The sequence below is a fragment of the Sus scrofa genome, chromosome 18 (assembly GCF_054392235.1).
Source record: "Sus scrofa isolate SSC_HxYL_T2T_F1_AM1 chromosome 18, Sscrofa_HxYL_maternal_Yorkshire_Landrace_v2.0, whole genome shotgun sequence".
Classification (NCBI taxonomy): Eukaryota; Metazoa; Chordata; class Mammalia; order Artiodactyla; family Suidae; genus Sus; species Sus scrofa.
Genome location: NC_139400.1, coordinates 32,043,026 through 32,055,926, shown reverse-complemented (window position 1 = coordinate 32,055,926; position 12,901 = coordinate 32,043,026). Strand labels below are relative to the sequence as shown.

The window sequence follows — 12,901 nt, the reverse complement described above, 5'->3', positions numbered from 1 at the left end:
TGACTCACAGACATTGAAAAACTTATGGTCTCTGGAGGAGACAGTTTGGGGGGTGGGGGGATGTGCTTGGGCTGTGGGATGGAAATCCTGTGAAATCAGACTGTGATGATCATTATACAACTACAGATGTGATAAATTCATTTGAGTAATAAAAAAAAAAAAAAGAACTCTCTCAGGTGAGCGAAGGCACTATGCAGGGGACTCCTCAAAAACAATGAAAGGAAAATAAATGAGCTACTAAGACCTGAAGCAAAGGATATCAGTTGGGGCAAACAACAGACATGCTGAAAATTCCAGCAAGAGAAGCTGTGGAGTGAGATGCTTTGGGGAATAAGGTCTTTGAAAGTTTCCCACAAATACCAGGGACTCTAGACTATATACAACAAAAAGGTACTAAAAACTGATTGGAACCTGTGTGTGGTGGGCAACTATTTGGGGTCATTAGGCTATTTCATTAGGGATCAGTAAAATGTCAGTGTTAGGCCTTTTTCCCCCTGCTTGTCCCCTTCTTCAAAGAACCCTCCAACTCTGCCTCACTGTCTTTAATATCTGTATTCTCCCTTAGACTTCAAGCTCTAGACATATCTCAGCTATAGAGCCAATGCCTAGCATAGCAATTAAGTCATAGTTCATATACACATTCACATAAAACAGACTATGTCAGAAAGATTAAAGTTGAAAATGAATAAAATGAAGAATATAGGTCTTTCACCCCCATCTCATGCAGAAGACATGGGTGAGAAATAAATGAAAGGAACTCATTTGTTTACCTGACTCCAGTCTCTTCAATTAGGACCCAAATCATACTCCGCTTATTTTTGAAAGCAACAGTAGGGTATATAAAAGCCACAAATACAGAGAAATTAAATTGGACCTCCTCTCCCCCGCCAAAAAAATAAAAAACACATTTCAATCCCTGGCCTCGCTCAGTGGGTCAAGGATCTGGCATTGCTGTGATCTGTGGTGTAGGCTGCAGCCGCAGGTAGAATCCTGCATTGCTGTGGCTGTGGTGTAGGCCAGGAGCTGCAGCTCTGATTCGACCCCTAGCCTGGGAACTTCCATATGCTGCAGGTGTGGCCCTAAAAAGCAAAAAAATAAATAAATAAATAAAAAGAGAATCTGAATATGTATGTATATCTGAATCACTTTGCTGTACACCTAAAACTGACATAATATTGTTACTCAAATACTTCAATAAAAACTCAAATATTGTCATTGAGTTCAAGCCCAACATCCAATAGGATACTGAGATTTTTCCAAAATGAATATAATCATATGCTGCATTGATGGAAATATAGTGTCCACAAAAAGAAGGAATCATGTATTTCTTTGCAATGTCTAGAATAACATATCCTTCCTCCAAGACCACCAAGGACACTATCAACAAAGGAGAGTGACCAGGACGATAAATGTTTGGGAAAAGAGTTATCAGAAAAGCTTGTAGGAACCAGTGTTGAAATGGAAAAGAGAAGTGTTACGTGAAACAAATGGCCGTTTCTAAATATAAGCTTTGTCCAATGACAGGAATGATTACACAGTCTATGCAGAAGGGGAGCAGTAGTAGGAAGATATAAAAAAGCTGACTTCACTTCAATATGAGAGAGAACTTTCAGACTAAGAGACTAGGACGATTCTGAATCCTCTACCTCCACAGTATTTCATCACGCCCGCAGCTACCAGATGCTGTGTTCACAAGAAGGATGATAAGCACCAATTAAAGGGATTAGCCATCTTCCATCTGGAAAAACAACCATTAGAAGATGATATGGTCCATTTCAAGTTAACAAAGAAGTATTCACTAAATCTCAAAATGATAGGACCTCACCTATGAACTACTTAATTTAAAGATTAAAAAGGAGTTCTCTTGCAGAGCAAATTAAGGATCCTGTGTTGTCACTTCAGTGGCATGGGTCACTGCTGTGGCATAAGTTTGATCCCTAACCTAGGAACTTCCAAATGCTATAGGCATGGCCAAAAAATAAATAAAAAGTGATAATATTTTAAAAAGCATTTTCTAAGCCCAAAGTATATGCCAGGAACAATTCTAAATGTTTTACCTAAGTTGTCTTATTTATCTCTCACATGAACTCAATGTACTAAAAAATTATTTCTATTTTACATATTAGAAAAATAAAACTAGAAAATGTTAAAAAAAATTAAGTTATCCTTGGTCATAAAGCTAGGAAGAGGATTTCATTCCTGGTTTGTGACCTCAGTGCTCATGTGATTCTTACTTCAATATTGTGTCTTGCTGGGTACATAGGAGCTGGAATTAGAAAATATATTACTGGCAGAGGCAAAAACATGAGTATCATTTTTGAAAGAAGATAAATGAAATCTAGAAATAGAGATTTATTCTCTCCAAGAAGTTTCTTGAGTTCAAGAAAATGACCTTGAGATTTTATTTCTATCATTTCCTCAGGAATAGCACAAATAATTCTATTTATATACATTATAAATATTATATGCATCATTATATAATACATTAATATGGTTTTTTTTTTTACTTTTAAACATAAAGCATATTTCTTAGAGAATCTGAAATCTCCACTGGCTGACACTTCTGCATATTTACCATAATATGCTATGTTGTCCCTGAGCTTTCTGTGTGATCTTGAATTGCCTTCTGAGTCACCCAGAGAAAGTATAAATTAGACTTAGAACAGGATTATTATTAGGTATAGTCTCCTATATGGTATTTCTTGAATGTGTGTAGCTTGATTTTTTTTCTAGTAACTAGAACACTTCATTATTTAGTTATGCAAAATGACACACAATTTCTTGCAGTGCTTTACCCAGCAGGAAGCAAACATACTAAACTCTTTAAAAGATAGTGGAAGATAAAACCAAATTACAAAGGAAAAAAACGAAGTTTAGAAATACAGAAAAGTTCACAGACAAAAGAATAAAAATACATCGCAGCAAGAGGCCAGGCTATTTGCTATATATTCTTTAAAAGTGATGTGATTATGAGTGAAGTGGACACATTCTTGGTCAGAGAGAGAAGACTTTACTGCCTAGACTAGCTTGGACCTAAGCAAATGATTTATGTGTATGCTCTTACTTTTACAGGTACTCTGATACTTGAAGATCCAGCATGTGGCAGATGCTTACTATGGATGCCCTTCCAGATTGTACGAACACATCTAGGGAACTCTCACACCATGGCTTCCAAAAACAACATCAGGAGTTCCTGTCGTGGCTCAGTAGAAACAAATCTAACTGGAATCACTGAGGACCCAAGTTCGATCCCTGATTTCGCTCAGTGGGTTAAGGATCTGGCATTGCCATGAGCTGTGGTGTAGGTCACAGATGTGGCTCGGATCTGGAGTTGCTGTGGCTGCAGCAGAGGCCAGTGGCTACAGCGCAATTCAACCCCTAGCCTGGGAACCTCCATATGGTGTGGTTGCAACCCTAAAAAGACACACACACACACACACACAATAAAAAACAACACCAAAACAAACAACTATTTTTGAGAATTCTTACACATGAGCCATAAATACACACAAATGCCTGTGACTACCTCCTTCATGATATTAGATTTCCCCACTTGAACAGGAGAAGTGTTGATGTAAGGACAGTCTCCTTTTGAATTAAGGCCATCAGTTGTAGTAAACATAGGAAAGTTTGTAAACTATGATCACAAAGAAAAAAAGTAGAATATAGAAATCACGACCAGAAGGCAGTGCCAAAAGAAGCATTAGGACAGATCAGGGGTACGAGGACTAAAAGGGACCTGAGGCTGCAGGAAAGAGGCTACAGGAAAGAGGAGATGACTGAAGAATTTATATACTGGGGGACTAGAATAATACTGAGTCCTAGTGGATTAAATTCACCACAGGGTTGCTAAGTGATTTAATTCCTATAGTCTGTTGATGGGTGAACTGTAGGTAAAGGGATTACCAAGGCCTTTCCAGCAGCAGCTGTGGCCTTACTCACTAGAACAAACCCTGTTTCTGGTGAACAAAGAGTCAGATTTCCTTGGAAGGAGCCAGCAATGATCTGGAGTGACCCAAATACAAATATCTGTTTTAGAAACATCACTGGTATCTCTCTCAACCAATGGTGAGGTCAGGGAAGTTTTTGCATTCATCTTTGTGCCTCTACTATATTGTAGGTCTCAATACCAGTCATTGAGTATGCCACTGGGGGTGCAGGACAAGAAAGATGTGACAAATTCAGAGCCACAAATACTCATGCTAAGACTATAGAAAATCACGACACAAATAGGAGTGACTTTGAGAAAGTTCTAATAAAGATTAAAAAACAATAGTAGGGAATTCCTATCATGGCTCAATGGTTTACAAACCAACTTGTATTCATGAGGATGCAGGTTCGATCCCTGGCCTTGCTCAGTGGGTTAAGGATTCAGCATTGCCGTAAGCTGTGGTGTAGGTCAGAGACATGGCTCAGATCTGGCATTGCTATTGCTACAGCTCCAATTCGACCCCTTGCCTGGGAGTCTCCATATGCCGAGGGTGCGTCAAAAGATGAAGAAAAAAAAAATGGTAGAAGGCTTGCATCAGAAATCTAAGAGTGATGGTAAGTATTTTAAGCATTGGTAATTTAGAATATGACATAATTTTGAAGTGAAGGTTGTTTGGTCTGGGAGATCCTTATAGTCCTGATGGGAATTGAGGTCTGAGAATATAAAACAGATCCCAGGGCAAGCTCAGAATTCTCACTAATGAATCAGTTCATGTTGTGGTGTGGCAGTGTCTGCAAAAAAAATAAATAAATAATCAATAGTCAATCTAAGTTAGGCAAAATTTTATTTGAGCCAACCTGAGGTTAGAACCTGGGAGACAGTCTTTCAGAAAGCTCTAAGGACTGTTCCAAAGAGGCAAAGGGGGAGGCCAGCATGTATGTGATTTTAAAGAAAGGGGAGTGTGCAATCAAGCACATATCTCAGTAGAAGGTTGCTCTGAGTCACAAGGAACAGGCAGCATCCTAGTTAATGGTTTTATTGCTTTTCTTTCTTCCTTTTTTTTTTTTCTTTTGCTTTTTAGGGCTGTCCCTGTGGCATATGGAAGTTCCCAGGCTAGGTGTTTAATCAGAGCTACAGTTGCCACCTATACCACAGCCACAGCAACACCAGATCCAGACCACGTCTGCAAACTACATCACAGCTCATGGTAACACTGGATCCCTGACCCACTGAGCAAGGCCAGGGATCAAACGCACATCCTCATGGATACTAGACAGATTTGTTTCTGCTGCGCCACAATAGGAACTCTGGTTTTAGTGCTTTTCTAAGTAGAAGAAGATGCAAGAATCTAGGCTCATAAAAAATTTCTCCTGAAATTATCTATCTGAAAGGCCTGTCCTGCCAGTTTTCCCAGAACACAGAGTGGCTCATCCAGATCTTGGCCCTGAATTCCTTTCAGGGTATACTGTAGGTCAGTCACTGCACTGGCTTAGGGCTTGATTCTTGTAGAACTGGATGGTGGGCAACATTTTTATTTTACAACCCCTTCCCTTTTGGTCTTAATTTCCACCAAGGTTTGGGAGTTATTTTGTGACAAATTTGTCTCAACGTACTAGGAATGCTCATTCCCAGGTCAAGCAAGGATCTCGTTGATAGGCCACTCAATGTGCTACTACTAGACTAGGGCCTGTTAACAGTAGTTAAAAGCCTCTGGACACCCCGTCTTACTCGTCTGTAAAAGTTCAGGAAATGGCTCCCTCTGGTTGCTTCTTCCCATGTCAAGAGGAACACTATTTCAGTCATTGATCTTACAGGACAACATATTTGGTCAATTGTTTCAAGTTGCCTAATCATTAGTTTTATCTGAGGCTCAGCCACGCATTGGGAATGCAAGAAACAAAAATCTTGTAAAACAGGCAGAATACAAGTAACATAGCTAGTAACATTAATACTATTATAAGCACTTAAGCCATAAACTTGCATTAGGTGTGGCCTGCTATCCACCTGTCCCCCCAAGCCCATCACCTAACCAGTCTGTTCTCTGTCAGTCACCATCTCTAAGGGAGATGATATACTGCCACTGTACATAAAGTACAATAAAGGTGTCTGCACCCACAAGGTAAGTGGTGGGTCATCCTGACCCCTTATAGGACTGAGAAAGGAATGTTATCCTCAATGGAGTTACATGACTAGCTCCAGAAGAAGAAAAATTGATTTTTATGGTTGTTCAGGTAGTTTTGCAAGTGAGGAGGTCTGGCTAATGCATAATGCTGATGCATTGTACATTAAAGGGGATGGAGGAGACCAAACCAGGAAGAGAAAATTTTTATGTTTAAATTTCCTTGTCTCACCTTAAAATAGGAATTTTCATTTCATCAGAAGCCAAGTGAAAATGGTGGCTGGAGCAAGAGGAAGAGAAAGTCATTGATGTGGTTACTTTTTCTCTAATTTCCTTGCTCCACTTTCTCCAGGCAACAACTGTCTAGACAAACTCCCTGACCCTATAGTACACACTTCCCTAAAAGTATTGTCTTAAATTAGCCTTGGGTGAAACACATATGCCACATCTCTGCCTTTTAATCAATGGTAGTAAATATTTCTTGCCTCTTCAGTTTTTAAATCCATTATAAAATCAGGCTCTAAGATGATTTGGAGGTGAGCAGGGAAGGGTATGTGATTCACCATAAATGATCCTAACAATGGCACTTCTAATATGTGAAAGTGGGCAATTAACTGATACTCAATTATCCTAAATTTTTCTCAAGTGTAAAAGAAGGTTAAGAAAAATAGCTCCCCTCCCCACAGGAGATCATATATGGGAAAGAGCCCAAATGGCATCATATATGGGAATCACAGGGTAAATTATAAAGAGTTTATGTAAGCTGCTATTTACACTTCATCACTTACAGAAATACCTGTTAATCCCTGTCATCCCATTTCCTAAGGACTCCAGATACTGACTATAGACACTGACTGTTGACCAAAGGTTTAAAGTGGAGAGCCATTCAGAAAAAAAAGAATAACATATTCCCTACCATTTTTTTTATAGAACTACAAGGGACAATAAAAATTTTGTTTCCAATTACTTGAAGTTTGCCATCTTCGCCACTGGCAAACAGGCAAACATTTAAAAAGTTTCTAATGAGAGCAAGCAGTTGCACAGACCCTGCACACTGCTCAATTGTTCTCTGACGTGCTGCAAATGTGCTGACACCAGCTTTCCTTCATCCATGCCCCTCCAGGCCAGGAATCTCAGATGGCCCCATCAATAGAAATGCATTGTGCTTATTCTAATTCAGTAAAGACGCACAAAGACCACAATCTTGGAAGTAGTAAAAAGTACCTCTCAAGTAGCAAGAAGGACACGGCAGTGGAAAGATAAAATGAAAACCTGACAGAAAATATGCTTTGGATGGTCTCTTTTGTATTAAAATAGTATCAACTATGCAACAAATTTGAAGGATAGAAAATGGACAAATCTGAAGTGTTGCTTATTTATCTGACCTCATCCTGAAGCTCTGTCATCAACCTGGAGCATTCATCTTTCTCTTTAGATCTAATTCCATACACTCTGTTCATTCATTCATTCATTCATTTTTTAATTCATTTTAAAATTTCATTATTATTCCATTTATTCAATTCTAGGCATTATGTTAGTTGTAATATCAACATCCATGAAGCAATTACTGTATCCCAGGCATCGGGAGTAAGGGCTTTTCATTAATTATCTTATTTAACATTCCTAACAACTCTGTAAGATAGGCCCTTTAATTCTGCCCATTTTACAGATGAGGAAACTAAAATCAGGGAGGTCACACTACTTGTCCAAGCTCATCCAACTAAGCTAGTAACTGGTGGACCAGTAATTCAAATCAGGTTTGTGTGGCTTCAAAGTATGAGTTCTTAAGTATTCTATCAAACTATCTAGGTGTTGGGGCCCTAAGCACTGGGAGAACATGGTCCTGCTTTGTTAGTTCTCGCGGAGGAATACGGACGAGGGGCTGGGAGACTTGGAAGGTTGCTGAACCTCGCCTGAGGGAAAGAGTGTCAGTAAAAGAGGTGAGAGAGGTAGAGCGGGAGGTCAGAAAAAGCCTTAGAAGTTACAATAAAGAGTTTAGATTTTACACTGAAAATTATGGGAGAAAACTGAAAGATTAACCTTTTGAAGATGACTCTGCCAGATTTACACTGGAAAGACTGGAAACGGGCATGATGGGAGATGCAGGGAGCAAAGAAGGCTCTTGTGAGGAGTTCCTGTCGTGGCTCAGTGGTTAACAAATCCAACTAGAAACAATGAAGTTTCAGGTTCAATCCCTAGCCTCGCTCAATGGGTTAAGGATCTGGCATTGCTGTGAGCTGTGGGGTAGGTCGCAGACGCGGCTTGGATCTGGCATTGCTGTGCCTCTGGTGTAGGCAGCTACAGCTCTGATTAGACCCCTTGCCTGGGAACCTCCGTGTGCTGTGGGAGCGGCACTGGAAAAAGACCAAAAAAAAAAGGTTTTTGTGATACATCAGACAAAAAACAAGAATTTAGGGCAATGACTAAGAGCATTGAGAAGAATGGGATTTGAGAGACATGAAGGAAGCAAAACTGGCAGGTTTGGGGGACTGGGTGCAAATGCTGAGGAGAGGGAGTAATTTAGAATTCCTTCGAGCTTTTGCCTAGAGAGATTTAGTGGTACATTTAACTGTAAGAGAATCAGGAACATTGCAAATTTGGGGCAAACATCATGTTAGCTGAGGAGTCTTGCACAGCAAAAGTGCTCAAGAGAACCATCAGGGCCTTGCAATTGAATTGGCAGCCGTTGCCATATACACCTGATGACACGAGGCCAACTCTGATCACTGATGCAATGGCTACCTGGAGCACCGTGTCATTTGGAGCCTAGAAACGAGAGATTCAAGAAAAGCATTCAAGATGAGGGGACAAGAGGTAAAGACTTGCAGTTGGGAATGAGCACATAATCTTCTGTTTTTTTTTTTTTTTTTTTTTTTTTGTTGTTGTTGTTGTTTGTTTTTTTTTTGTTGTTGTTGTTGTTGTTGCTATTTCTTGGGCCGCTCCCGCGGCATATGGAGGTTCCCAGGCTAGGGGTCGAATCGGAGCTGTAGCCACCGGCCTACACCAGAGCCACAGCAACGCGGGATCCGAGCCGCGTCTGCAACCTACACCACAGCTCACGGCAACGCCGGATCGTTAACCCACTGAGCAAGGGCAGGGACCGAACCCGCAACCTCATGGTTCCTAGTCGGATTCGTTAACCACTGCGCCACGACGGGAACTCCAATCTTCTGTTTTTGAAACAAAGATATCAACCTGTCCTGAAAAAGAAGCATTTGGAAAGATATGGAGAGTAGTGTGAAATCAGCAATGCTGGCGAGTAGTAAGTGCAGTGGAGTGGTTAAGAAAGTGGGCCAGTGTCAGACTGTGTGGCCTTAAATCTGTTCCCTGTGTACTGTTAAGGTGACCCTGGGTTAGTGACTGAATCCCACTGTGTCTCAAAGTCTTTCCCCGGAAAATAGGCATAATTATAATACTTCAGACAGTGCTGTGAAGAGCTAGCTATCCATGAAAAGTGCTTAACCATGTGGAAAAAATAAATGTTATTCATTTAACAACAAAAAAAAACACACATACATATGCCTTGAAGAAATAGAAGAGCACCTTAAGTACAGAAATTGAAAAGATATGATAAACAAGGAGGCATTTTAACAGGAATACTGTGAAAACATCTGTCCTTAAAAAGGACATTTTCTTTAATAACAAATAATACAGAATGACTGTTGATTAGAGATTGTTCAATTAATTCTGTTCTCTTAGGCAATAAATCTCAAATCAGAGGTGTTCAATAACATAACCAAGGTGATATCCAATCAAGCCAGAGCCTAAATCGGCACTGTTTCTTATTCCCCAAAATACATGTATGATGAATTTGTCACTACATGATGCTAGATAATAATCTTTAAAAAAAAAAAAAAACTATCAGTTGAGTAAAAATCTTTTTTGTCTTTTTATTTATTTTTTTTTTTTTTAGGGCCGCCCCTCAGCTTATGCAAGTTCTCAGGCTAGGGGTCCGATTGGAGCTATAGCCGCCGGTCTACACCACAGCCACAGCAAGGAAGGTTCTGAGCCTTGTCTGCAATCTACACCACAGCACACAGCAATGCTGGATCCCCAAACCATTGAGCAAGGCCAGGGATTGAACTAGCATCCTCATGGTTACTAGTCAGGTTTGTTACTGCTGAGCCACGGAGGGAACTCCCACTAAAAATCTTTTTAACATTTGTGCCTCATTTTTGTAAATTATCACTTACTTATCAGAAATAGCTGTGTCAACTTGTTCTTACTATGGACTTTCTGAAGCAGAGATTTTTACCTTTCCAGAATTAACTTTTCCTTATACTGAACAACTTACTGTATGCAGTAGGCAACTTAAAGTATAATAAGCATTTAGTTTATCTGACCAAAAGAGATAGGGGTATTTATCCTCTGGTGAAAATCACACACTGGTAAATTTCAATCTTTGTGTTGCCTGTCTCTAGAAAGTATACATTTCCTATAGTACCTTTCTTTCTAATTGTTTTGCATGGATGGGAGAGACAGAATCAAAGATGGTAGACTGAGAATGAAGAGGTCAAACAAAAGACCTGGGAAAATCGGTTCTCTCATACAGTTGCCACCTTCCCTTCCTTTCCCCCACTGAGCTATTTCTATAATTTGTGATTGAATCAGGGTAGTGTACTTGCTAAATATAGAATATGAATTTCATCTTAGTCAAGCTAAAATTCCAAACACTTATACTTCTTATGCAAAGAGTTAACTATGTCTAATCAACTGCCATGAGCTTTGGAAAGTTTCACTTTCCCTAGGATAAAAAGCAAGGTTTTTTGTGAATGTGAAAAATGGAAAAGTGCCATTTTGAAAAATGTTTCAGGTCTCAGTATTTAAGCTGATTTTTAGTCTTACTGTATTTTTTAATATTTCATATGTCACCAGTGGGGCTTGCTTGCTCTCTTATTACACATGAGACTTATGTAGTTATTTACAGTTTAAAAAAATTCAAGGATGTGGGTACACAAGTATTGATTGGGCAGTTTAGAGACATATTATATATCCCTCCCTTGTTCACCAAAGAATTTCAGGCAATCGGAAAGAAATACGTAACCTGGAAACCTAGGACAATCATTTCCAAGGAATTCTAACAGTCACTGTTAAGTAATAACCTCTTAAATATCAGTGCTTTTTAAATGCTTCAAGCAATTATTAAAAGAAAATGAGAAATAATTCAATTATGAGGTAATTCAGAATAAATTATAATGAATAAACAGAACAAAAACGGTTCTTAAATGCATGCTTAAATAATGAAGCATTTGCATTTATGAGAAAGGGCAGATGTTTTGACTTCAATAAAATTGTTGTTATTATATGGCCTTTATTTGGTACTTTCTATGTTATAAGTGTACTACTACTATTGAATTAAGAAAAAGAGTTTCCAACACTTCATATGAATTACTCTCACCCACAGATTATGCATGACTATAAAGTACATGATAAGCTACAAAAAAAAATATTGGTAAGTTTCATGTCTTTGCTAAGAAAAAAGAAAGCCTGTGATTTTAAGACACTGAATGTTGATTTTAGAGAACTATGGAATGGGGGCCAGGAGAAGCAAAAACAGATCTTTCAATCAGATTACAAATAATGACACAAGAACCCATCTGCCTATGTTTTATGGTGAAGAATGCTATGATTATTTGATGAGTAGGAGGGAAAGTTTGGTAGGATGAAAAGATGGAGTTAAGCCAGGGAAGCTGGCTGTCTCAAGTTCAACAAGAAAATGTCAAATTAAATGTGTGTTCTCTTCCTGAAAAATACCCACCCTCATTATGCATCCATGTGTTGATGGCTGATGCAAATGAATTTTTCAAGTACTGTACAAATGAATTGCCTACTGATGTTAGCCTAGTGAGAGTCAATCCCTAGTAACATACAGAATCATTATTTTTAGCTTTAGATAGGAAAAAACATATAGACAGTAAATGTTCACAGGTTGAACTTTCCTTTCCTTTTTACTATAATCCAATTTAATCACTGAACTACTAGAACTGGGACAGCTGTGGCTTTGGATTGGAAATAATTTGAATTCTGGCTATCATCTTTATGGGGAAAACGAGGCTACTGCTACTTCCCTAAGGCAAACACATCTGTGATTTACGCTAATCAGTCCCTGCATGTCACTGCTGCTTCATACAAACAGGGTGAAAATAGCCTGTCTTCGCAATGAGAAGCTGTAATCTTAAAGAGAAATCATATCCTTTTGAGTAAAGCTCACCTTAACAGATGAAATATTTGCATATCAAGTAATGATTTTCCAACTGAATAAGTGTTTTAATCTATGAGCATATGCAGACATTTTGATATGCTGTCCACCAGCTATAAAGTCTGATTATTAATTCTACATTTTTATTGTATAAAACTGAAGATGACTTTTGAGGCAAAACAGAAAAGTTTGAGTTCTGTTGTTTTAGTGGCTCAAATCAGAAATTAACTTTTATCAAGAAGTAACTGTTATTTTGGTGAGTACTAATGTAAACAAGAAATACAAGCACCATAAGACATTTAACATTTAACATAAAAAAGCATTTAAAATAGTTCAGTAAGTTAATTGGCTTATTTTGAAATTAGTAAATGCTTAGTAACTGGAAAAAGTAACAATGTCAAAAAATGCAAATGCAAAATATTAAATAAAAAACTTTAGAATATTTAATCCAAATATTTTCTTTAAAAAATTTTTAGTTCCAAGTTTACTCATAATTATCATCATATATTTATTTTAATAATTTAAGTATTATCATTCTTAGCCATATGTTTGTTCCAATTATTAATGAAATCACACAATAATAAAAATATTTAGTAACAACTCTAGAACTAAGCATATACTAATATGGCAATTATTTAACCCTTAAGAAAAA

The 12,901-nt window shown here is 38.3% G+C and overlaps 2 long non-coding RNA genes across 3 annotated transcripts in view; one reads left to right on the top strand and one right to left on the bottom strand.

Moving 5' to 3' along the window:
- Positions 1-3,231, top strand: part of LOC110257515 (uncharacterized) — a 302,560-nt gene extending 299,329 nt beyond the window's left edge. Inside the window, exon 3 of the long non-coding RNA XR_014834370.1 lies at positions 3,073-3,231. This is a non-coding gene — a long non-coding RNA (uncharacterized LOC110257515). The remainder of the gene's footprint in view (positions 1-3,072) is intronic.
- LOC102164498 (uncharacterized) overlaps positions 1-12,901 on the bottom strand; it is a 137,123-nt gene that overhangs the window by 79,479 nt on the left and 44,743 nt on the right. The gene's annotated exons all lie outside the window — the stretch shown is intronic.